The following is a 12749-nucleotide window of genomic DNA, read 5'->3' on the forward strand; positions in this document are numbered from 1 at the left end:
GAAGGCTTGGGCGAGTTGCTGTGGGGGGTGCAGTGCTGTTGACAGGGGTAGGGGTAGCCAGGTGGAAAGCATGGCCAGCCATAGAAAAATGCATATTGAAATTCTCAATTATAGTGGATTTATTAGTGGTGACAGTGTTTCCTATCTTAAGTGCAGTGGGCAGCTGGGAGGAGGTGTTCTTATTCTCCATGGACTTTACAGTGTCCCAGAGCTTTTTTGATGTTAGTGTTGCAGGAAGCAAATTTCTGCTTGAAAAAGCTAGCCTTGGCTTTTCTAACTGCCTGTGTATATTGGTTTCTAGCTTCCCTGAAAAGCTGCATATCACAGGGGCTGTTCGATGCTAATGCAGAACGCCAAAGGATGTTTTTGTGTTGGTTAAGGGCAGTCAGGTCTGGGGAGAACCAAGGGCTATATCCGTTCCTGGTTCTACATTTCTTGAATGGGGCATGCTTATCGATTAGAAAGGCCTGCTTGCTGAAGTGTTTCAGGGAGCGTTTGACAGTGATGAGTGGAGGTCCGTTTGACCGCTGACCCATTACGGATGCAGGCAATGAGGCAGTGATCGCTGAGATCTTGGTTGAAGACAGCAGGGGTGTATTTAGAGGGCAAATTGTTTAGGATGATATCTATGAGGGTGCCCGTGTTTACAGCTTTGGGGAGGTACCTGGTAGGTTCATTGATCATTTGTGTGAGATTGAGGGCATCAAGCTTAGATTGTAGGATGGCTGGGGTGTTAAGCATGTTCCAGTTTAGGTCGCCTAGCAGCACAAGCTCTGAAGATAGATGGGGGCAATCAGTTCACATATGGTGTCCAGAGCACAGCTGGGGGCAGAGGGTGGTCTATAGCAGGTGGCAACGGTGAGAGACTTGTTTTTAGAGAGGTGGATTTTTAAAACTAGAAGTTCAAATTGTTTGGGTACAGACCTGGATAGTAGGACAGAACTCTGCAGGCTATCTTTGCAGTAGATTGCAACACCACCCCCTTTGGCAGTTCAATCTTGTCTGAAAATGTTGTAGTTAGGGATGATAATGTCAGAATTTTTGGTGGTCTTCCTAAGCCAGGATACAGACACAGCTAGAACATCCGGGTTGGCAGAGTGTGCTAAAGCAGTGAATAAAACAAACTTAGGGAGGAGGCTTCTAATGTTAACATGCATGAGACCAAGGCTATTATGGTTACAGAAGTCATCAAAAGAGAGCGCCCGGGGAATAGGAGTGGAGCTAGGCACTGCAGGGCCTGGATTCACCTCTACATCACCAGAGGAAAAGAGGAGGAGTAGGATAAGGGTACGGCTAAAAGCAATGAGAATTGGTTGTCTAGAACGTCTGGAACAGAGAGTAAAAGGAGGTTTCTGGGGGCGATGAAATAGCTTCAAGGTATAATGTACAGACAAAGGTATGGTAGAATGTGAATACAGTGGAGGTAAACCTAGGTATTGAGTGATGATGAGAGATATTGTCTCTAGAAACATCATTGAAACCAGGAGATGTCATCGCATGTGTGGGTGGTGGAACTAATAGGTTGGATAAGGTATAGTGAGCAGGACTAGAGGCTCTACAGTGAAATAAGCCAATAATCATTTCCGTCCCTGTAGTAGCTGACGTGTATAGTGCTGAGTCATCCGCATACATAGAAACTCTAGCTTTACTCAAAGTCAGTGGCTTGTCGTTAGTAAAAAATGTAAAATGCAAGGGGACTAAACAGCTACCCTGGGGAATTCCTGATTCTAACTGGATTATATTTGATAGGCTTCCATTAAAGAACACCCTCTGTGTTCTGTTAGACAAGTAACTCTTTATCCACATTATGGCAGGGGGTGTAAAGCCATAACACAAGTTTTTCCAGCAGCAGACTATGATCAATGTCAAAAGCTGCACTGAAGTCTAACAAGACTACCCCACAATCATTTTATAAATTAATTTCTCTCAGCCAATCATCAGTCATTTGTGACCCTCTCTGCCTAGTCATCGCCATTTTACCTGCTATTGTTGTGTTAGCTGATTAGCTGTTGTTGTCTCACCTGTTGTTTTAGCTAGCTCTCCCAATAAACACCTGCGATTACTTTATGCCTTGTATGCTTTTGTTCAGGTTAGTTATCATTGTTTTAGTTTACAATGGATCCCCTAGTTCCAGTCTTCATACCTCTGATACCTCCTTTGTCCCACCTCCCACACATGCGGTGACCTCACCCATTACAACCAGCATGTCCAGAGATACAACCTCTCTTATCATCACCCAGTGCCTGGGCTTACCTCCGCTGTACCCGCACCCCACCATACCCCTGTCTGCGCATTATGCCCTGAATATATTCTACCATGCCCAAAAATCTGCTCCTTTTATTCTTTGTCCCCAACGCTCTAGGCGACTAGTTTTGATAGCCTTTAGCCGCACCCTCATACTACTCCTCCTCTGTTCCGCGGGTGATGTGGAGGTAAACCCAGGCCCAGCATGTCCCCAGGCACCCTCATTTGTTGACTTCTGTGATCGAAAAAGCCTTGGTTTCATGCATGTCAACATCAGAAGCTAAGTTTGTTTTACTCACTGCTTTAGCACACTCTGCCAACCCTGATGTCCTTGCCATGTCTGAATCCTGGCTTAGGAAGGCCATCAAAAATTCTGAGATTTCCATACCCAACTATAACTTTTTCCGTCAAGATAGAACTGCCAAAGGGGGAGGAGTTGCAGTCTACTGCAGAGATAGCCTGCAAAGTAATGTCATACTTTCCAGGTCCATACCCAAACAGTTCGAACTACTAATTTTAAAAATGACTCTCTCCAGAAATAAGTCTCTCACTGTTGCCGCCTGCTACCGACCCCCCTCAGCTTCCCAGCTGTGCCCTGGACACCATTTGTGAATTGATCGCCCCCCATCTAGCTCCAGAGTTTGTTATGTTAGGTGACCTAAACTGGGATATGGTTAACACCCCGGCAGTCCTACAATCAATCCCTATACCAGTCTGCTGTTCCCACATGCTTCAAGAGGGCCACCATTGTTCCTGTTCCCAAGAAAGCTAAGGTAACTGAGCTAAACGACTACCGCCCCGTAGCACTCACTTCCGTCATCATGAAGTGCTTTCAGAAACTAGTCAAGGACCATATCACCTCCACCCTACCTGACACCCTAGACCCACTCCAATTTGCTTACCGCCCAAATAGGTCCACAGACGATGCAATCTCAACCACACTGCACACTGCCCTAACCCATCTGGACAAGAGGAATACCTATGCGAGAATGCTGTTCATTGACTACAGCTCGGCATTCAACACCATAGTACCCTCCAAGCTCGTCATCAAGCTCGAGACCCTGGGTCTCGACCCCGCCCTGTGCAACTGGGTACTGGACTTCCTGACGGGCCGCATCCAGGTGGTGAGGGTAGGCAACAACATCTCCACCCCGCTGATCCTCAACACTGGGGCCCCACAAGGGTGTGTTCTGAGCCCTCTCCTGTACTCCCTGTTCACCCACAACTGCGTGGCCACGCACGCCTCCAACTCAATCATCAAGTTTGCGGACAACACAACAGTGGTAGGCTTGATTACCAACAACGACGAGACGGCCTACAGGGAGGAGGTGAGGGCCCTCGGAGTGTGGTGTCAGGAAAATAACCTCACACTCAACGTCAACAAAACTAAGGAGATGATTGTGGACTTCAGGAAACAGCAGAGGGAACACCCCCCTATCCACATCGATGGAACAGTAGTGGAGAGGGTAGCAAGTTTTAAGTTCCTCGGCATACACATCACAGACAAACTGAATTGGTCCACTCACACAGACAGCATCGTGAAGAAGGCGCAGCAGCGCCTCTTCAACCTCAGGAGGCTGAAGAAATTCGGCTTGTCACCAAAAGCACTCACAAACTTCTACAGATGCACAATCGAGAGCATCCTGGCGGGCTGTATCACCGCCTGGTACGGCAACTGCTCCGCCCACAACCGTAAGGCTCTCCAGAGGGTAGTGAGGTCTGCACAACGCATCACCAGGGGCAAACTACCTGCCCTCCAGGACACCTACACCACCCGATGTTACAGGAAGGCCATAAAGATCATCAAGGACAACAACCACCCGAGCCACTGCCTGTTCACCCCGCTATCATCCAGAAGGCGAGGTCAGTACAGGTGCATCAAAGCTGGGACCGAGAGACTGAAAAACAGCTTCTATCTCAAGGCCATCAGACTGTTAAACAGCCACCACTAACATTGAGTGGCTGCTGCCAACACACTGACACTGACACTGACTCAACTCCAGCCACTTTAATAATGGGAATTGATGGGAAATGATGTAAAATATATCACTAGCCACTTTAAACAATGCTACCTAATATAATGTTACATACCCTACATTATTCATCTCATATGCATACGTATATACTGTACTCTATATCATCTACTACATCCTTATGTAATACATGTATCACTAGCCACTTTAACTATGCCACTTTGTTTACATACTCATCTCATATGTATATACTGTACTCGATACCATCTACTGTATCTTGCCTATGCTGCTCTGTACCATCACTCATTCATATATCTTTATGTACATATTCTTTATCCCCTTACACTGTGTATAAGACAGTAGATTTGGAATTGTTAGTTAGATTACTTGTTGGTTATTACTGCATTGTCGGAACTAGAAGCACCAGCATTTCGCTACACTCGCATTAACATCTGCTAACCATGTGTATGTGACAAATAAAATTTGATTTGAAATTTGATTTGGGATTTGATTTGAATCTAAGCTAGATGCCCTCAATCTCACACAAATCATCAAGGAACCCACCAGGTACAACCTTAAATCTGTAATCAAGGCCACCCTCATAGACGTTATCCTGACCAACTGGCCCTCCAAATACACTTCCGCTGTCTTCAACCAGGATCTTAGCGATCACTTCCTCATTGCCTGTATCCGCTACGGGTCCGCAGTCAAACGACCACCCCTCATCACTGTCAAACGCTCCTTAAAACACTTCTGCGAGCAGGCCTTTCTAATCGACCTGGCCCGTGTATCCTGGAAGGATATTGACCTCATCCCGTCAGTTGCGGATGACTGGTCATTCTTTAAAAGTAACTTCCTCACCATCTTAGATAAGCATGCTCCGTTCAAAAAATGCAGAACTAAGAACAGATATAGCCCTTGGTTCACTCCAGATCTGACTGCCCTCGACTAGCACAAAAACATCCTGTGGCGGGCTGGAATAGCATCGAATAGTCCCCGCGATATGCAACTGTTCAGGGAAGTCAGGAACCAATACACGCAGTCAGTCAGGAAAGCAAAGGCCAGCTTTTTTAGGCAGAAATTTGCATCCTGTAGCTCTAACTCCAAAAAGTTCTGGGACACTGTAAAGTCCATGGAGAACAAGAGCACCTTCTCCCAGCTGCCCACTGCACTGAGGCTAGTTATCACGGTCACCACCGATAAATCCATAATCGGAAACTTCAACAAGCATTTCTCAACGGCTGACCATGCCCCCCGCAGCTACTCGCCCAAGCCTCCCCAGCTTCTCCTTTACCCAAATCCAGATAGCAGATGTTCTGAAAGAGCTGCAAAACCTGGACCCGTACAAATCAGCTGGGCTTGACAATCTGGACCCTCTATTTCTGAAACTATCCTCCTCCATTGTCGCAACCCCTATTACCAGCCTGTTCAACCTCTCATATCGTCTGAGATCCCCAAGGATTGGAAAGCTGCCGCAGTCATCCCCCTCTTCAAAGGGGGAGGCACCCTGGACCCAAACTGTTGCAGACCTATATCTGCCCTGCCTATCTAAGGTCTTCGAAAGCCAAGTCAACAAACAGATCACTGACCATCTCGAATCCCACCGTACCTTCTCTGCTGTGCAATCTGGTTTCCGAGCCAGTCACGGGTGCACCTCAGCCACGCTCAAGGTACTAAACAATATCATAACCGCCATCGATAAAATACAGTGCTGTGCAGCCATCTTCATCGACCTGGCCAAGGCTTTCGACTCTGTCAATCACCATATTCTTATCGGCAGACTCAGTAGCCTCGGTTTTTCTAATGACTGCCTTGCCTGGTTCACCAACTACTTTGCAGACAGAGTTCAGTGTATCAAATCGGAGGGCATGTTGTCCGGTCCTCTGGCAGTCTCTATGGGGGTGCCACAGGGTTCAATTCTCGGGCCGACTCTTTTCTCTGTATATATCAATGATTTTGCTCTTGCTGCGGGCGATTCCCTGATCCACCTCTACGCAGACGACACCATTCTGTATACTTCTGGCCCTTCCTTGGACACTGTGCTATCTAACCTCCAAACGAGCTTCAATGCCATGCAACACTCCTTCCGTCGCCTCCAACTGCTCTTAAACGCTAGTAAAACCAAATGCATGCTTTTCAACCGTTCGCTGCCTGCACCCGCACGCCCGACTAGCATCACCACCCTGGATGGTTCCGACCTAGAATATGTGGACATCTATGTGTCTGGCTTGACTGTAAACTCTCCTTCCAAACATCTCCAATCTAAAATCAAATCTAGAGTCAGCTTTCTATTCCGCAACAAAGCCTCCTTCACTCACGCCGCCAAACTTACCCTAGTAAAACTGACTATCCTCCCGATCGTCGACTTCGGCGATGTCATCTACAAAATAGCTTCCAATATTCTACTCAGCAAACTGGATGCAGTTTATCACAGTGCCATCCGTTTTGTTACTAAAGCACCTTATACCACCCACCACTGCGATCTGTATGCTCTAGTCGGCTGGACCTCGCTACATATTCATCGCCAGACTCACTGGCTCCAGGTCATCTACAAGTCCATGCTAGGTAAAGCTCCGCCTTATCTCAGTTCACTGGTCACGATGGCAACACCCACCCGTAGCACGCGCTCCAACAGGTGTATCTCACTGAACAAGCCAACACCTCATTTGGCCGCCTTTCCTTCCAGTTGTCTGCTGCCTGTGATTGGAACGAATTGCAAAAATCGCTGAAGTTCGAGACTTTTATCTCCCTCACCAACTTTAAACATCTGCTATCTGAGCAGCTAACCGATCGCTGCAGCTGTACATAGTCCATCAGTAAATAGCCCACCCAATTTACCTACCTCATCACCATACTGTTTTTATTTATTTACTTTTCTGCTCTTTTGCACACCAGTATCTCTACCTGCACATGACCATCTGATCATTTATCACTCCAGTGTTAATCTGCAAAATTGTAATTATTCGCCTACCTCCACATGCCTTTTGCACACAATGTATATTAGACTCTTTTTTTTCTACTGTGTTATTGACTTGTTTATTGTTTACTCCATGTGTAACTGTGTTGTTGTCTGTTCACACTGCTATGCTTTATCTTGGCCAGGTCACAGTTGTAAATGAGAAATTGTTCTCAACTAGCCTACCTGGTTAAATAAAGGTGAAATAAATAAATAAAAAGTGATGTGCTTGTTGAATGTCCTTCCCTATTAGCATGCTGAAATTCTGTTTCAATGCTATTTTACAGTAAACAAATTTCTATCTGGTCAAACACCATTTTTCCCCAGAAGTTTACTAAGGGTTGGTAACAGGCTGATTGGTCGGCTATTTGAGCCAATGAAGGGGGCTTTACTATTTTTGGGTAGCGGAATGACTTTAGCTTCCCTCCAGGCCTAAGGGCACACGCTCTCTAGTAGGCTTAAATTGAAGATGCGGCAATATCATCTGCTATTATCCTCAGTATTTTTCCATCTAGATTCTAGATTGTCAGACCCTGGTGGCTTGACAGGTGCAGTGGTGATTTTAGCATGTAAATCTTGGTGGGGCAAAAAATAAGCCACAACACTAAACAAACAATACATTAATTGCACTATAACACTGCTACGCCTGGCAGTGAAACAGTTCATTCAGCTTCATTTACTGCCTTTTAAAAAAACATAGCTGATATGGCTGACCTGCTTAAACAAATGTGGTTTCTACTGACAATTGAGATGTACAAACTATGGCATAAGGGGGTAACAAGCGAATAAGAGGCAATCCTTAATTTCGATTAAGACGTTAAGAGCGAGCAAGTGTAAATAGAACTATTTGTTCAGCCAGCACATTTGAAATGTACATCAACAGAATTCAGAACATTGGCAGTTCTTAGTGTTCTCCCTGTACAGCAAATCAGAACCGTAGGGTAAATAAAGGGGGCATATAAGCAGACAATGAAAGCTCTTACAATATTCAATGATTACATTTCTTAACAGGTTATAGGCTACATTTGAGCCACCAAGTCAGAACAGTAGGTGAAATGAAGAGGTGAAAATAGTATTACTTTCTTAGCTACAGTATACATATCTCCCTGGCATATTACATCATTTATCCAGCAGCAGCATACATGACATGTTTGGATTCACCTTGTTGTGCTGTGCTCACTTGGAACAGGAAGGTGGTGCCGTGGTCCAAATGTTGTCAAACTTTGTCATCAGTCTGGCATTCTTTGGATTTATGGTGCTTTCAAAACAACTGGGAACTTTAAAAAAAGGTTGAATCATGGTGATGCTGTAGCTGTAGAAAGTGGCGCGAGTTGGATGAAAGTTCAAAATGTATTGGCAGTTAGCCAATGATTCCTTCCAAACCACTCGTTGTTGAATTTGTGATTTCCAACTTGTTGTGGAATGTTTATGTCCTTTGGCCGATGAGCACTGATACATTTTATCTATAATTTCTCTTCATTATTTCTCATCATATGACAAGGATTAAAAAGGATTTGCCAGTAGATTGTCAACTTGATTCATGATGACTGCTAGCTAAGATTTTGAAAGCATGATGTTGACATGATCAGTCCAATCAAAGCTACTGTAGATATAACGTGATTTGTCGTCATTTTATCTGTGGCCAAAGACCTTGAGCCTTCTTGGATGGGAACTTCTAATGTAACTCCATGGCAGCACCCAAGGGGCTAGAATTCTAGAGCTCTACCCTTAGACTTGGTGGTGACGTAGCGTCCCCATGAGTGACAGAACACTGAGCCAATCACGGTGCATCGCTCCGTGAGTGCTCGACTTTGTTAAGGACGATCTGACGGAAAAGTGTTTGTTCACATCCATCTATGTCAACATTTGTAATTGGCTGAAGCAGAACTTTGGCCGTCATTGTAAATAAGAATTTGTTCTTTAACTGACTTGCCTAGTTAAAAAAAAACTTTAAAAAACTTTGTACCAGGATTTTTATATACAGCATAAAACATTTCTCACTCACACAAGTTTTTAGTATATGTTTTTTTAAACAGAATTGTCCAGCCCATTGGGTATCTCACTACACCCCCGTATGCCATGTCTTGAAATGTGCAGACAGGTGGATTAAAAGTAAGTTTACATTGTAATACTTCTGACAGACAACTTTATAGCTCCCCCCATAACTTTTGGACATTAATAGCATTCCCAAAGCATGGATTATTGAGTCATTAGTTTTACACTTAAGGCATGACTCTGCCGTTTTGCTGGAGCTCTATCAGAGTGACCATCGGGTTCTTGGTCACCTCCCAGATCAAGGCCGTTCTCCCCCGATTGCTCAGTTTGGAAGTCTCTTGGTGGTTCCAAACATCTTCCATTTAAGAATAGAGGCCACTGTGTTCTTGGGTACCTTCAATGCTGCAGAAATGTGACTCAACACAATCCTGTCTAAGGACAATTCCTTCTACCACATGGCTTGGTTTTTGCTCTGACATGCACTGTCAACTCTGGGACCTTATATAGACAGGTGTGTGCCTTTCCAAATCATGTCCAATCAATTGCTTTTACCACAGGTGGACTCCAATCAAGTTGTAGAAACATCAAGGATGATAAATGGAAACAGGATGCACCTGATCTCAATTTCAAGTCTCATAGCAAGGGGTCTGAATACTTATGTAAATCTGTTGCTTATTTTTAATACATTTGCAAACATTTTTAAAAACCCATTTTCCCTTTGCCATTATGGGGTATTTTGTGCAGATTGAGGTAAATGTTTTATTTAATCCATTTTAGAATATGGCTGTAACGTAAGTAAATGTGGAAAAGGTTAAGGGGTCTGAATTCTTTCCAAATGCACCGTACATTTATGGTTTCATAAGGCTCTGTTTGTAGGGAGTGATATTGACTCTTGTAGATTACGTTTCATTTTTCCCCCATATTGTTATAGTGTTCTTAGCTTTGTCCCTTAAATAGACACAAAAATATTCTGGGGATGAGCAGGCGCATCTTCAATGTATACCAATTGTTCCTCTTTAGTGCATTTAACTATATGTCGCAAGTAAAAACCTTGAGTAGCGAGTTGATACAATTCCAAGTTTGTAAGGTTAAAACCACCTTCAGATTGAAGATGTAAAACTTTCCTTTTATTTGCCCTTATAAAGTCTTATGGCAGAGTATACTTAAAAACATAAATTGGTATTACCGAAAATAAATGCAAAAACTTTGTCAGTCATGCCATTCTAAAGAGGTTATTCTACCTGTAAGATTTATGGGAAGATTATTCAATTTAATTAGATATGCTTTCATATTGTTGAGTTATGGAGTAAAGTTATCTTTATATATTTGTTTGTCACTTAAGAATATTTATTATTTGTGGTCCACTAAAAGGATTGCAGTAGATCGTGAGTTATTCATCTTTTTGCTATTAACATTATTTCATTTTTATCCACTAATTTCATATCCGGAAATATTTTTTTTAGCAAAGGGGCATTGAGTTTTCAATATTGGTCATGTCATGTATATCAGGAGATCATCTGCAAATAAGTTTAATTTACCTGTTAGGTTTGGGTCCTGTCTAATTACTTCTGCAAACAGTTCCAATTGCCAGTGCAACATCCCTGTCTTGTGCCCTTTTTGCTTTAAGACATTTATACAATATTGTTTATATTATTTATTATTTCAGCTGGAAAGTTGAAAGCCTCAAGTTTTGAATAAAAGAAAAAAGCCATTCAAGACGGTCGAAGCCTTTTCGGCATCAACAGCCATTATCAATAAATCTGTCTATTTTTTATAAACCATGTGCTATGTATCAAGTCTGGTAAGACTTGTCATTCTATTGCTTATAAACTTTATTATTTTGTTACAATTTATTAAACTTATGGGTCTACAATCAGCAAGGGACTCCAGATTTTCCTGGTTTTAGTAAAACTGAAATAACTGTTTGATACATTGAACTAGGAAGTACTGAATTGGGTCATTTGTGTAAATAGGGGTGCTACTGTCTCAAAATGTTGAATAGAATTCTATGTGAAAGCCATGCATTCCTGGTGCCTTTCTCCATGCGAATGTTTTAACAGTATCGAACATTTCTTCTTGGGTGATCGTTGTTTTTGTGATTCTTTTTTGTGTGCTGATAATTGAGTTGAGTCTAAGAAGGCTATAGGATCCGTCCAACTTTCGTAGAAGTTTTTTAAATTGTCATTAAATCTTGTTGTTTCTAACTACCGCTGTTGTATCTTTATTTTTCTAAATTAATACTGGTTTAGCATGTATTCGTTGTGTGAGATCTGGAAGATGCTTTATTTGAATTTAACCTGTAGTTGTTGGCTCTCTTCAAAAGTAAAAGATGGTAATTATGTGATTTCTCTAAGTGCTTTTTTCTTATTTATCAGATTGAACTTTTGCTGAGTATAACATTATCATTCCCTTAATGTACACCTTAAAAGGCATCCCAAAATATATCAGGGGTCATATTCTCAGTCCTCTTTGTCTACATTAGTGTTGCACAGTTAAGAACAAATTAACCCGGCCGACGCTGGGCCAATTCTGCGCCGCCCTATGGGACTCCCACTCATGGCCGGATGTGATACAGCCTGGAATCAAACCAGAGTCTGTAGTGACACCTCTAGCACTGAGATGCAGTGCCTTAGACCGCTGCCCCACTTCAGATATACCTGTACCACAGTAATATCACGCTACCAAAATGTCATGTTAGTTATGATACCAAGATTTTAGAATACAGTAGTACCGTTTCATATGATACTTTTTCAGCCCTACCGATCTAAAGAATGTTTATAAGTTGTTTATAAAAACAATAGGTTAAAAGGTTAAACAGTTTAAAAATAAAAAATAAAAAAAACCTTATTACTGGAAATGCCTTTTTTTCTTTCTATTGGGATTCACGCATTTTATATATAATTTCACAAACAATGTCACAGGCCATTTTAAACAAATCCTGGGTCACTAACTTGATTTGAAAAGTTATTTTCTAAAAAGGTATACACCTGTCTATATGAGGTCCCACTGTCTATATGAGGTCCCAAAACCAAGCCATGAGGTCGAAGGAATTGTCCGTAGAGCTCCGAAACAGGATTGTGTCGACGCACAGATCTGGGGAAGGGTAACAAGATATGTCTGCAGGATTGAAGGTCCCCAAGACCACAGTGGCCGCCATCATTCATGAACGGAAGAATCAGGCCTTTATGGTAGTGGCCAGACAGAAGCCACTCCTCAGTAAAAGGCACATGAAAGCCTGCTTGGAATTTGCCAAAAAGGCACCTAAAGGACTCTGACCATTAGAAACAAGATTCTCTGGTCTGATGAAACCAAGATTGAACTCTTTGGCCTGAATGCCAAGTGTCACCTCTAGAGGAAACCAGGCACCGCTCATCACCTGGCCAACACCATCCCTACGGTGAAACATGGTGTAATAAAACCTGTTTTTGCTTGGTCATTATGGGGTATTGTTAGATAGCTGGCTAGACTAAATTGACCAATCCATTTGGTTTAGCTGACATGGCTGATTGACTGTCAGTGACCGACAAGAGAGAAACACCCGATGGACAACCACATTTTGAAATTGCATACAGCCTGGGGGT

The sequence above is a fragment of the Oncorhynchus nerka genome, linkage group LG2, assembly GCF_034236695.1.
Source record: "Oncorhynchus nerka isolate Pitt River linkage group LG2, Oner_Uvic_2.0, whole genome shotgun sequence".
Taxonomy (NCBI): domain Eukaryota; kingdom Metazoa; phylum Chordata; class Actinopteri; order Salmoniformes; family Salmonidae; genus Oncorhynchus; species Oncorhynchus nerka.